Here is a 13,033-nt window from a genome sequence, read left to right on the forward strand (position 1 = left end):
GCACATCGTCTACAAGTAATAACAGCCACCCCTCCATAGCAACTACATAAATATCAAGGTGATAGTCCATTTTATAAGGTTCTGCATGATACTGTCAGAGAAATGAAGAAACTTCAGCAAATGTAAGTCTCTTGTCTATTCTTTTATGGTGTGCTAGATATCGCTAACAATGAGCTTTCAGGACAAATGCAGTACAGCTGGGGAATTTATGACTTCTGATAAAACCTCTTACATCTGTGTCTTTCCTAAATACTAACTTTCTCAGAGCAATTAAATCTAAAGTAAATGTGATGGGGGCAGGGGGGATTCATGCAATATGGCATAAGGCATAAAACAAAAAGAAAAAGACATAAAACCACTGGCATGGATATTACGATGCTGTTTAATTTGGGTTGCAGTTTCATTTGCTGTTATCAGCTGTAACATAGTAATAGCTGAAACAAACTATGGTTAAACTATAAAAAAGACTCCAGGCTGAGTACTTGAAGTGCATGACATCATCAAACAAACATTGTGCTCACTATTGTATCATGTTTACTAAGGCTTCTTTCACAGTGTGCTTTAACCCCTTAAGGACCGAGCCCTTTTTCACCTTAAGGACCGGAGCGTTTTTTGCAATTCTGACCACTGTCACTTTAAACATTTATAACTCTGGAATGCTTTTAGTTATCATTCTGATTCCGAGATTGTTTTTTCGTGACATATTCTACTTTAACTTAGTGGTAACATTTTATGGTAACTTGCATCCTTTCTTGGTGAAAAATCCCCAAATTTGATGAAAAAAATGAAAATTTTGCATTTTTCTAACTTTGAAGCTCTCTGCTTGTAAGGAAAATGGATATTCAAAATAATTTTTTTTTGGGTTCACATATAAAATATGTCTACTTTAGGTTTGCATCATAAAATTTATGAGTTTTTACTTTTGGAAGACACCAGAGGGCTTCAAAGTTCAGCAGCAATTTTGAAATTTTTCACAAAATTTTCAAACTCGCTATTTTTCATGGACCAGTTCAGGTTTGAAGTGGATTTGAAGGGTCTTCATATTAGAAATACCCCATAAAAGACCCCATTATAAAAACTACACCCCCCAAAGTATTCAAAATGACATTCAGTAAGTGTATTAACCCTTTAGGTGTTTCACAGGAATAGCAGCAAAGTGAAGGAGAAAATTCAAAATCTTCATTTTTTACACTCGCATGTTGTTGTAGACCCAATTTTTGAATTTTTGCAAGGGGTAAAAAGGAGAACATTTTTACTTGTATTTGAAACCCAATTTCTCTCGAGTAAGCACATACCTCATATGTCTATGTTAATTGTTCGGCGGGCGCAGTAGAGGGCTCAGAAGGGAAGGAGCGACAAATGGTTTTTGAGGGGCATGTCACCTTTAGGAAGCCCCTATGGTGCCAGGACAGCAAAAAAACACACATGGCATACCATTTTGGAAACTAGAGTAATAGCAGAAAATACCCCCCAAAATTTGAAGCCCAATTTCTCCCGATTCAGAAAACACCCCATATGGGGGTGAAAATTGCTCTGCTGGCGCACTACAGGTCTCAGAAGAGAAGGAGTCACATTTGGCTTTTTGAAAGCAAATTTTGCTCTTGGGGCATGCCGCATTTAGGAAGCCCCTATGGTGCCAGGACAGCAAAAAAACCACACATGGCATACCATTTTGGAAACTAGACCCCTCAGGGAACGTAACAAGGGGTAAAGTGAACCTTAATACCCCACAGGTGTTTCACGACTTTTGCATATGTAAAAAAAATTATTATTTTTTTTACCTAAAATGCTTGGTTTCCCAAAAATTTTACATTTTTAAAAAGTGTAATAGCAGAAAATACCCCCCAAAATTTGAAGACCAATTTCTCCCGATTCAGAAAACACCCCATATGGGGGTGAAAATTGCTCTGCTGGCACACTACAGGTCTCAGAAGAGAAGGAGTCACATTTGGCTTTTTGAAAGCAAATTTTGCTCTGGGGGCATGCCGCATTTAGGAAGCCCCTATGGTGCCAGGACAGCAAAAAAACACACATGGCATACCATTTTGGAAACTAGACCCCTCAGGGAATGTAACAAGGGGTAAAGTGAACCTTAATACCCCACAGGTGTTTCACGACTTTTGCATATGTAAAAAAAATTATTATTATTTTACCTAAAATGCTTGGTTTCCCAAAAATTTTACATTTTTAAAAAGGGTAATAGCAGAAAATACCCCCCAAAATTCGAAGCCCAATTTCTCCCGATTCAGAAAACACCCCATATGGGTGTGAAAAGTGCTCTGCTGGCGTGCTACAGGTCTCAGAAGAGAAGGAGTCACATTTGGCTTTTTGAAAGCAAATTTTGCTATGGGGGCATGCCGCATTTAGGAAGCCCCTATGGTGCCAGGACAGCAAAAAAAAAAAACACATGGCATACTATTTTGGAAACAAGACCCCTCGGGGAACGTAACAAGGGGTTAAGTGAACCTTTATACCCCACAGGTGTTTCATGACTTTTGTATATGTAAAAAAAAAATTTTTTTTACCTAAAATGCTTGTTTTCCCAAAAATTTTACATTTTAAAAAGGGTAATAGCAGAAAATATCCCCCAAAATTTGAAGCCCAATTTCTCCCGAGTACGGCGATACCCCATATGCGTCCCTAAACTGTTGCCTTGAAATACGACAGGGCTACAAAGTGAGAGCGCCATGCGCATTTGAGGCCTAAATTAGGGATTGCATAGGGGTGGACATAGGGGAATTCTACGCCAGTGATTCCCAAACAGGGTGCCTCCAGCTGTTGTAAAACTCCCAGCATGCCTGGACAGTCAGTGACTATCTGGCAATACTGGGAGTAGTTGTTTTGCAACAGCTGGAGGCTCCGTTCTGGAAACAGTGGCGTACCAGACGTTTTTCATTTTTATTGGGGAGGGGAGGGGGGCTGTGTAGGGGTATGTGTATATGTAGTGTTTTTTACTTTTTATTTTATTTTGTGGTAGTGTAGTGTAGTGTTTTTAGGGTACAGTCGCACGGGCGGGGGTTCACAGTAGTTTCTCGCTCGCAGCTTGAGCTGCAGCAGAAAATTTGCCGCAGCTCAAACTTGCAGCCGTATACTTACTGTAATCCTCCGCCCATGTGAGTGTACCCTGTACATTCACATTGGGGGGGGGGGGGGGGGAACACCCAGCTGTTGCAAAACTACAACTCCCAGCATTGACGGTCTATCAGTGCATGCTGGGAGTTGTAGTTTTGCAACCGCTGGAGGCTCCGTTTTGGAAACAGTGACGTACCAGACGTTTTTCATTTTTATTGGGGAGAAGGGCTGTGTAGGGGTATGTGTATATGTAGTGTTTTTTACTTTTTATTTTATTTTGTGTTAGTGTAGTGTTTTTAGGGTACAGTCGCACGGGCGGGGGGTTCACAGTAGTTTCTCGCTGGCAGTTTGAGCAGCGGCAGAAAATTTGCCGCAGCTCAAACTTGCAGCCGGATACTTACTGTAATTATCCGACCATATGAGTGTACCCTGTACGTTCACATTGGGGGGGGGGGGGGGACATCCAGCTGTTGCAAAACTACAACTCCCAGCATGTACGGTCTATCAGTGCATGCTGGGAGTTGTAGTTTTGCAACAGCTGGAGACACACAGGTTGTGAAACACAGAGTTTGGTAACAAACTCAGTGTTTTGCAACCAGTGTGCCTTCAGCTTTTGCAAAAGCTACAACCCCCAGCATGTACGGACAGCGGAAGGGCATGCTGGGTCTTGTAGTTATGCAACAGCCGGAGGCATACTACATTGGCTGGGGATGCTGGGGATTGTAGTTATGCAACAGCTGGAGACACACTGGTTTACTACTTAACTCAGTGTGCCTTCAGCTGTTGCAAAACTACAACTCTCAGCAGTCACCGACAGCCAACGGGCATGCTGGGAGTTGTAGTTATGCAACCACCAGATGCACCACTACAACTCCCAGCATGCACTTTAGCTGATTGTGCAAGCTGGGAGCTGTAGTTACACAACAGCTGAAGGTACACTTTTCCATAGAAAGAATGTGCCTCCAGCTGTTGCAAAACTACAAGTCCCAGCATGCCCATAAGGGCATGCTGGGAGTTGTGGTGGTCTGCCTCCTGCTGTTGCATAACTACAGCTCCCAGCATGCACTTGTTGCATGCTGGAAGCTGTTGCTAAGCTACAGCAGGAGGCTGTCACTCACCTCCAACGATCCACACTGCAGGACTGTCCCTCGCCCCACGGTCGCTCCTGGGGCCCCGATCCCAACAGGGACGCCGGGGATTGGGGTCCCCAGCACCCCGGAAGAGGGGCGGAGCGGGTTGCGGGAGTGACACCTGCAGCAGGCGCCCTGATTGGTCGGCCGACGAATCAGGGAGATCGTGAGGTGGCACCAGTGCCACCTCACTCCTGCATGCTCTGGCTGTTCGGGGCCGTCTCTGACGGCCCCGATCAGCCAGTAATTCCGGGTCATCGGGTCACTGGAGACTCGATTGACCTGGAATCCGCCGCAGATCGCTGGACTGAATTGTCCAGCGATCTGCGGTAATCGCCGACATGGGGGGACATAATGACCCCCCTGGGCGATATGCCGGGATGCCTGCTGAACGATTTCAGCAGGCATCCGGCCCCGGCTCCCCTCCGGCTAGCGGTGGGGGCCGGAAATGCTCAGGGTGTATCCATACGCCCTCGGTCCTTAAGGACTTGGAAACGGGGGTGTATGGATACGCCCTATGTCCTTAAGGGGTTAAAGTGAATGTTTTTGTTTGTGTTTTTATTATATCATAAAAATATGGGAATGTATGGATTTAATCCCTGTCTAGATGCCTTATTAGGAAATACAGACATCATAGGGGGAGGGAGTGGTCCCCTGTTTAACCCCTTAAGGACCGGGGCTTTTTCCGTTTTTTCATTTTCAATTTTTCCTCCTTAACTTTAAAAAATCATAACTCTTTAAAATTTTCACCTAAAATTCCATACGATGGCTTATTTTTTGTGCCACCAATTCTACTTTGTAAGGACATCAGTCATTTTACCCAAAAATCTACGGCGAAACGGGAATAAAAATCATTGTGTGACAAAATTGAAAAAAAAGCCATTTTGTAAATTTTAGGGGCTTCCGTTTCTACATAGTACATTTATTACACCTTATCTTTATTCTCTAGGTCCATGCGGTTAAAATGATACCCTACTTGTATAGGTTTGATTTTGTATTACTACTGAAAAAAAATCATAAATACATGCAGGAAAATTTATACGTTTAAAATTGTCATTTTCTGAGCCCTATAACTTTTTTATTTTTCCATCTTCAGGGGGCTATGTGGGCTTATTTTTTGCGCCGTGATCTGAATTTTTTGTCGGTACGATTTTTGCATTGATCTGACTTTTTGATCGCTTTTTATTCATCTTTTCACGATATAAAAAGTGACCAAAAATACGCTATTTTGGACTTTTGAATTTTTTTGCGCGTACGCAATTGAACGTGTGGTTTAAAAAGCGGTATATTTTTATAATTCAGACATTTCCGCATGCGGAGATACCACATATGTTTATTTTTATTTACACAGTTTTTTTTTTATTCTTGGAAATGCCGGGTGATTCAAACTTTTATTAGGGGAAGGGATCATTGAAAGGGTTAGTGATTTTTTTTACACTTTTCTTATGCCATATTATAGCCCCTAGGGGGGGCTATAACATTGTATGTACTGATCTTTAACAATGATTGATGCATCTCCTTAGGAATGCATCAATCAGTGTTTTCGGCAATTGAATGCTCAAGCCTTGATTCATTCAATCGGCAACCGGACTTCAGGAAGCAAGGTAAGAGAACTTCCTCCTGAAGTATAGCTGTTCGGGATGCCGCGATTTTACCGCAGCAATCCCGAACAGCTCCCTGAGCTAACCGCCACATTTTACTTTCACTTTTAGCCGCGCGGCTCAGCTTTGAGCGCGCGGCTAAAGGGTTAATAGCGCGCGGCGCCGCAATCGGTGCCCCACGCTATTAGCGGCGGGTTCCGGCTTCCCTATGACGCCGGGCCCGCCGTGATATGATGCGGGGTTACCGTTTAACCCCGCGTTATATCACGGGAGCAGGACCAAGGGCGTAAGTTTACGCCCTTTGTCCTTAAGGGGTTAAGATTGTCCTCTCTTAACCATAATGGAGAGACACATTTTTATTAGTTTCACCATATAATACTGCTGCACTGCATGTCCACAGGAAGGGAAATGGCTGGCTGGCTCTTTTACCTGGAAAAATTAGGTGTCGGCCTAGAGGGGTTAGAATGGCACAGTGGTTTCTGTTAAAAAAGGGTAGTTTAAGGGGAACTCTGGTGAAAATCTTTATTTATCCTCTATGCCGGGCTGCTGAAATAAAAATCATAACGTTTAATTGAACTTTTGCCACTCATCTGCTGCGGCTGGAGTCCGTAGTTTTTTCTGTACTTTGGCCATGATCTTCTTCCAACTTTTTGTGCAGACATTTCACGTCACGTGCGCTAAGCTAGTCGCTGGTCGGTGATATGCTGAGCAGCAGTGAGATCTTTCTGGTGCCTGGGCCTGTTACATCACACTGCTGCAAACATATGCCATGCTTTACACATATACAAAAACATACAGTCATGGCTGTAAATTTTTCAAGAAAATTAAGTATTTCTTACAGAAAAGGATTGCAGTAACACATGTTTTGCTATACACATGTTTACTACCTTTGTGTGTATTGGAACTAAACCAAAAAAGGGAGGAAAAAAAAGCTAATTATACATAATGTCACACCAAACTCCAAAAAATTGGCTGGACAAAATTATTGGCACCCTTAACTTAATATTTGGTTGCATACCTTTTGGAAAAAATAACTGAAATTAGTGGCTTCCTATAACCATCAATAAGCTTCTCACACCTCTCAGCTGCAATGTTCGACCACTCTTCCTTTGCAAACTGCTTCAGGTCTCTCTTATTGGAAGGGCGCCTTTTCCCAACAGCAATTTTAAGATCTCTCCACAGGTGTTCAATGAGATTTAGATCTGGACTCATTGCTGGCCACTTCAGAACTCTCCAGTGCTTTGTTGCCACCCATTTCTGTGTGCTTTTTACGTATGTTTGGACGTTGTCCAGCTGGAAGACCCAAGATCTCGGATGCAAACCCAGCTTTCTGACACTGGGATGTACAGTGCGATCCAAAATCCGTTGGTAATCCTCAGATTTCATGATGCCTTGCACACATTCAAGGCACCCAGTGCCAGAGGTGGCAAAACAACCCCAAAACATAATTGAACCTCCACCATTTTTCACTGTAGGTACTGTGTTCTTTTCTTTGTAGGCTTCATTCCATTTTCGGTAAACAGTAGAATCATGTCCTTTACCAAAAAGCTCTATCTTGGTCTCGTCTGTCCACAAGATGTTTTCCCAGAAGGATTTTGGCTTACTCAAGTTCATTTTTGGCAAAATTTTGTCTTGCTTTTTTATGTCTCTGTGTAAGCAGTGGGTTCCTTCTGGGTCTCCTCCCATAGTGTTTCATTTCATTTAAATGTTGACGGATTGTTCGTGCTGACACTGATGCTCCCTGAGCCTGCAGGACAGCTTGAATATATTTGGAACTTGTTTGGGGCTGCTTAACCACCATCCGGACTATCCTGCGTTGACACCTTTCATACATTTTTCTCTTCCATCCATGCCACGGGAGATTAGCTACAGTGCCATGGGTTGCAAACTTTTTGATAATGTTGTGCACTGTGGACAAAGGCAAATTTAGATCTCTGGAGAGGGACTTGTAACCTTGAAATTGTTGATATTTTTCCACAATTTTGGTTTTCAAGTCGTCAGACAGTTCTTTTCTCCTCTTTCTGTTGTCCATGCTTAGTGTGGCACACACAGACACACAATGCAAAGACTAATTGAACTTCTCTCCTTTTTATTGTTTTCAGGTGTGATTTTTATATTGCCCACACCTGTTACTTGCCCCAGGTGAGTTTAAAGGAGTATCACAATGAAACAATCTTATTTTACTAAAATTTTTAAAGGGTGCCAATAATTTTGCCCAGTCCATTTTTTGAGTTTGGTGTGATATTATGTCCGATTTGCTTATTTTTCCTCCCATTTTTGGTTTAGTTCTAATACACACAAAGGTAATAAACATGTGTATAGCAAAACATGTGTTACTGCAATCCTTTTCTGCGAGAAATACTTCCTTTTCTTGAAAAATTTGAAGTGTATTCAAAGGGAATAGGACATATAAAGGAAGGACTTACACTTCTCCTCCCTTATGGATCCACTTCTGACTTTGGCTCTAAAACTGCAGTGGCAGATATCCAAAAACTGCCAGAAAAAAAGTGGAAACTTAGCCTTAGAGGGCTTCAAAGTATAGCAGCAATTTTCAAAATTTTCGGGAAAACTTCAAAATCTAAATTTTTCAGGGACCAGTTAAGTTTAAAGTGGATTTGAGGGGCCTTTCTGAGAGAAATACAACATAAATGACCCCATTATAGAAACTACACCCCTCTAAGTATTCAAAATGACATTCAGAAAGTTTGTTAACCCTTTAGGTGTTTCACAAGAATAGCAGCAAAGAGGAGGAGAAAAATCGAAATCTGCATAATAGGTGAAAATGAGCCACAAAATTTGAAGCACAATTTCTTCCAATTAAGAAAACGCCCCATATGTGGACATTTAGTGCTCTACTGGCGCACTACAATGCTCAGAAGAGAAGGAGCAAAATTTGGCTTTTTGAAAGAGAATTTTGCTGAAATGGTTTTTGGGGGGCATGTTGCATTTAGAAAGTCCCCAGGGTGCCAGAACAGCCAAAAAAAAAAAAAAAAAACACAAAAAACAACAACACATGGGACACTATTTTGGAAACTACACCCCTCAAGGAACGTAACAATGGGTATAGTGAGCCTCTACACCCCACAGGTGTTAGACGACTTTGCGTTGAAGTTGGACGTGAAAATGGAAAATTTGAAACACTAAAATGATTTTTCTTTTTCACAAGGGGTAATAAGAGAAAATGGACACCAAAGTTTGAAGCCCAATTTCTCCTGATTAAAAAAACACCCCATTTGTGGACGATAAGTGCTCTGCCGTCTCAGAACAGAAGGAGCGCCATTGGACTTTTGGAGACAGAATTTTTATGAAATTTAAATCAGGTGCCATGTACATTTACAAACCTCCCATAGTGCCAGAACAGCAGAAACCCCCACATATGACCCCATTTTGGAAATTACACACCTCGCAGAATTTAATAAGGAGTGCAGTGAGTATTTACACCCCACTGGGGTTTGACAAATCTTTGGAACAGTGGGCTGTGCAAATGAAAAATTACACTTTTCATTTTCACAGACCACTGTTCAAATAATGTCAGACACCTGTAGGGTGTAAATGCTCACTGTGCCCCTAATTACATTCTGTGAGGGGTGTAGTTTATAAAATGGGGTCACATGTGGGGGGGGGGGGTCCACTGTTCTGGCACCACAGGAGGCTTTGTTAACACACATGTCTTCAATTCCAGACACATTTTCTCTCCAAAAGCCCAATGGCGCTCCTTCTCTTCTGAGCATTGTAGTCGGCCCGGAGAGCACTTTCCATCCACACATGGGGTATTTCCATACTCAGGAGAAATTGGGTTACAAATTTTGTGGGGCTTTTTTTTAATTACCCCTTGTGAAAATAAAAAATTTGGAATAACATCAGCATTTTAGTGAAAAAAATAAATAAATTATTTTCACATCCTACTTTAAATTCTTCAAACACATGTGGGGTGTTAAGGCTCACTATACCCCTTTTTACATTCTGTGAGGGGTGTAATTTCCAAAATGGGGTCACATGTGGGTATTTATTTTTCTGCATTTATGTCAGATCCGCTGTAACAATCAGCCACCCCTGTGCAAATCACCTCAAATGTACATGGCGCTCTCACTCCTGAGCCTTGTTGTGTGCCCGCAGAGCATTTTACATCCACATATGGGGTATTTACGTAGTCAGAAGAAATTTGTGTTACAAATTTTGGAGGTCTTTTTTTCCATTTAATTCTTGTGAAAATGAAAAGTGTGGGGCAACACCAGCATGTTAGTGTAAAAAATTACACTTTTTTTTACAATAACATGCTGGTGTAGACCCCAACTTTACCATTTCATAAGGGGTAAAAGGAGAAAAAGCCCCCCAAAATTTGTTAGGCTATTTCTCCTGAGTACGGAAGTACCCCACATGTGGCACTAAACTGATACCTTGTAATACGACAGGGCTCCGAATTGAAAGAGCGCCATGTGCATTTGAGGCCTAAATTAGGGATTTGCATACGGACTGACCTGGATGTAAGAATTACACTTGCCTCCGATACCAAAACTACCCTACGGCAGTGTTTCCCAAACAGGGCGCCTCCAGCTGTTGCAAAACTCCCAGCATGCCTGGACAGTCAATGGCTGTCCGGCAAGACTGGGAGTTGTTGTTTTGCAACAGCTGGTGGCTCCGTTTTAGAAACCGTGACGTACCAGATGTTTCTTCTTTTTTAATGGGGGGAGAGGGGGGGGGGGTTAACTGTGTAAGGGTATATGTAGTGTTTTACCCTTTATTTTGTGTAGGTGTAGTGCAGTTTTTTTAGGGTACAATCACATGGGCAGGGGTTCACAGCGAGTTTCCCGCTGGGAGTTTGAGTTGCAGCGGAAAATTTGCTGCATCTCAAACTTGAAGCGAGGAACTCAGTGTAAACCCGACCATGTGATTGTACCCTGTACATTCACATGGTGGGGCGGGCAAACCTCAAGCTATTGCAAAACTACCAGCATGCCCTTTGCTGGGGATTGCAGTTATGCAACAGCTGGAGGCACACTGCTTGCAAAACACTAAGCTAGGTAACAAACTCTGTGTTACGCAACCAGTGTGCCTTCAGCTGTTGCACAGACTTCAACCCCAGCATGAACGGACAGCTGAAGGGCATGCTGGGACTGTTATGCAACAGCTGAAGGCATACTACTATAACTTCCAGCATGCCCTTTGGCTGTCTGTGCATGCTGGGGGTTGTAGTTATGCAACAGCTGGAGGCACACTGGTTGCAAAACACTGAGTTTGTTACTTAACTCAGTGTTTCCCAACTTGTTTGCCTCCAGCTCTTGCACAACTACAACTCCCAGCATGCATGGTCTGTTAGTGCATGCTGGTAGTCATAGTTTTATAACAGCTGGAGGCACATGGGTTGGGAAACAGACAATGTTTCCCAACCAGTGTGCCTCCAGTTGTTGCAAAACTGCAGCTCCCAGCATGCCCAGACAGCTGAAGGGCATGTTGGGAGTTGTTGTTATGCAACAACTGGAAGAGAACAGTTTGGAGACCACTGTGTAGTGGTGTCCAAACTGTAGCCCTCCAGATGTTGCAAAACTACAACTAAAAGCATGCTCAGACTGCCCAGGCATGCTGGGAGTTGTAGTTCTGCAACATCTGAAGGGCCACATGTTGCCAAACTACAACTCCCAGCATGCCTGGGCATGCTTGGAGTTGTAGTTTTGCAACATCTGGAGTGCTACAGTTTGGACACCACTGTATAGTGGTGTCCAAACTGTGCTCTTCCAGATGTTGAAAATTTACATCTCCCAGCATGCTGAGACTGTCCAGGCATGCTGGGAGTTGTAGTTCTGCAACATCTGAACAGCCAAATGTTACAAAACTAAAACTCCCAGCATGCCTGGACAGTCTGAGCATGCTTGGTGTTGTAGTTTTGCAACATTTGTAAGGCTACAGCTTGGGCACCCCTGTATAGTGGTCTCCAAACTGTGGCCCTCCAGATGTTGGAAAACTACAACTCCCAGCATGCCCAGACAGCTTTTGGCTGTATGGGCATGCTGGGAGTTGTAGTCTGGCAACTCCTAGAAGGCAGTAGTGAAAGTCACTTACCACTGATCTTCACTGCTGCCTCCATCGCTGCTCTGCCGCTGCCTCCTCACTGCCGCAGATCCCGCCGCCGATCCCACCGCTGTCTACGCTGATCCCGCCTCGATCGCCGATTCCGCCGCCATCCTGAACTGCTCCAGTACCCGCCACCATCTTCCCCCCGCTCTGCCTGACATCCAGGGGCGGCCAGAGCAGGGATTTCAACTGTAACCCCCCCCCCACACACCCAACTGCCATTGGTCGGTTAGTACTAACCGACCAACGGCAGAGGATAGGAGGAGGTGGCATCACTGCCACCTCGCTCCTATCCTTCAGGATGATCAGGGATGTCTTTGACATCTCCGATCATCCCTATTTTCCGGGCAGATCGCAGATCTGAATTGAGGACACCCCTCAACAATATCAGCAGGCATCCCGGTCCGGACTTGGAAACAGGGACTTAAGGACTTGGAAACAGGAGCGTATGGGTACGCCCTGTGACCTTAAGGGGTTAAAGCATGTTATGGCCAGTGTATTCCAACAGAAGAACTGCTTCTAAGTGAAAAATAAACAGTACACAGTGCTCAGGTATTACTGCAAAATCTGCACTCCCTATAACAATGCCTTTCCTCCAATGTGGAAAACTAGTTGCCGAAAATAAAATAGGTATAATGGGGGAGATTTATCAAAACCTGTGCAGAGGAAAAATTGCCTAGTTGCCCATAGCAACCAATCAGATCACTTCTTTCCTTTTTAACAAGGCCTCTGAAAAAAGGAAAAAAGCAATCTGATTGGTTTCTATGGGCAGCTGGGCAACTTTTCCTTTGCACAGGTTTTGATGAATATCCCCCAAATGTTCTAGGGAAAAATAAACTGAGGTTCAATGGGAAAAATATATGCATCTGGGTACTAATAACCTGCATGCATCATATGTCCTGGGGAAAGTAAAATTAGGACAGTTACTTGTAGAGAAGGATTTGGATGTACTTTTGGATCATAACCAACAAAAAGGCATGGACTTGCAGGACGGGGATATAATATTAACCTGTTCAGGACGTGGGGCGTATGCATACACCCTGCATCCCGAGTCCTTAAAGACGTGGGGCGTATGCATACGCCCATGGGAATTCTGGTCCCCGCCGCTAGCCGGTTGGGGACCAGGATGCCTGCTGAAATCATTCAGCAGGCATCTCGGCA

General features: G+C 43.6%; 1 long non-coding RNA gene across 1 annotated transcript; it reads right to left on the bottom strand.

The window, feature by feature from the left end:
* Positions 1-6,323: 6,323 nt before the first annotated feature.
* LOC130267232 (uncharacterized) lies at positions 6,324-11,946 on the bottom strand. Its single transcript, XR_008843112.1, has 3 exons — positions 11,861-11,946; positions 8,230-8,296; positions 6,324-6,557 (listed from the first exon to the last, which is right to left on the bottom strand). It is a non-coding gene; the product is annotated as an uncharacterized LOC130267232 (long non-coding RNA).
* Positions 11,947-13,033: the final 1,087 nt, after the last annotated feature.

The sequence above is a fragment of the Hyla sarda genome, chromosome 4, assembly GCF_029499605.1.
Source record: "Hyla sarda isolate aHylSar1 chromosome 4, aHylSar1.hap1, whole genome shotgun sequence".
NCBI lineage: Eukaryota > Metazoa > Chordata > Amphibia > Anura > Hylidae > Hyla > Hyla sarda.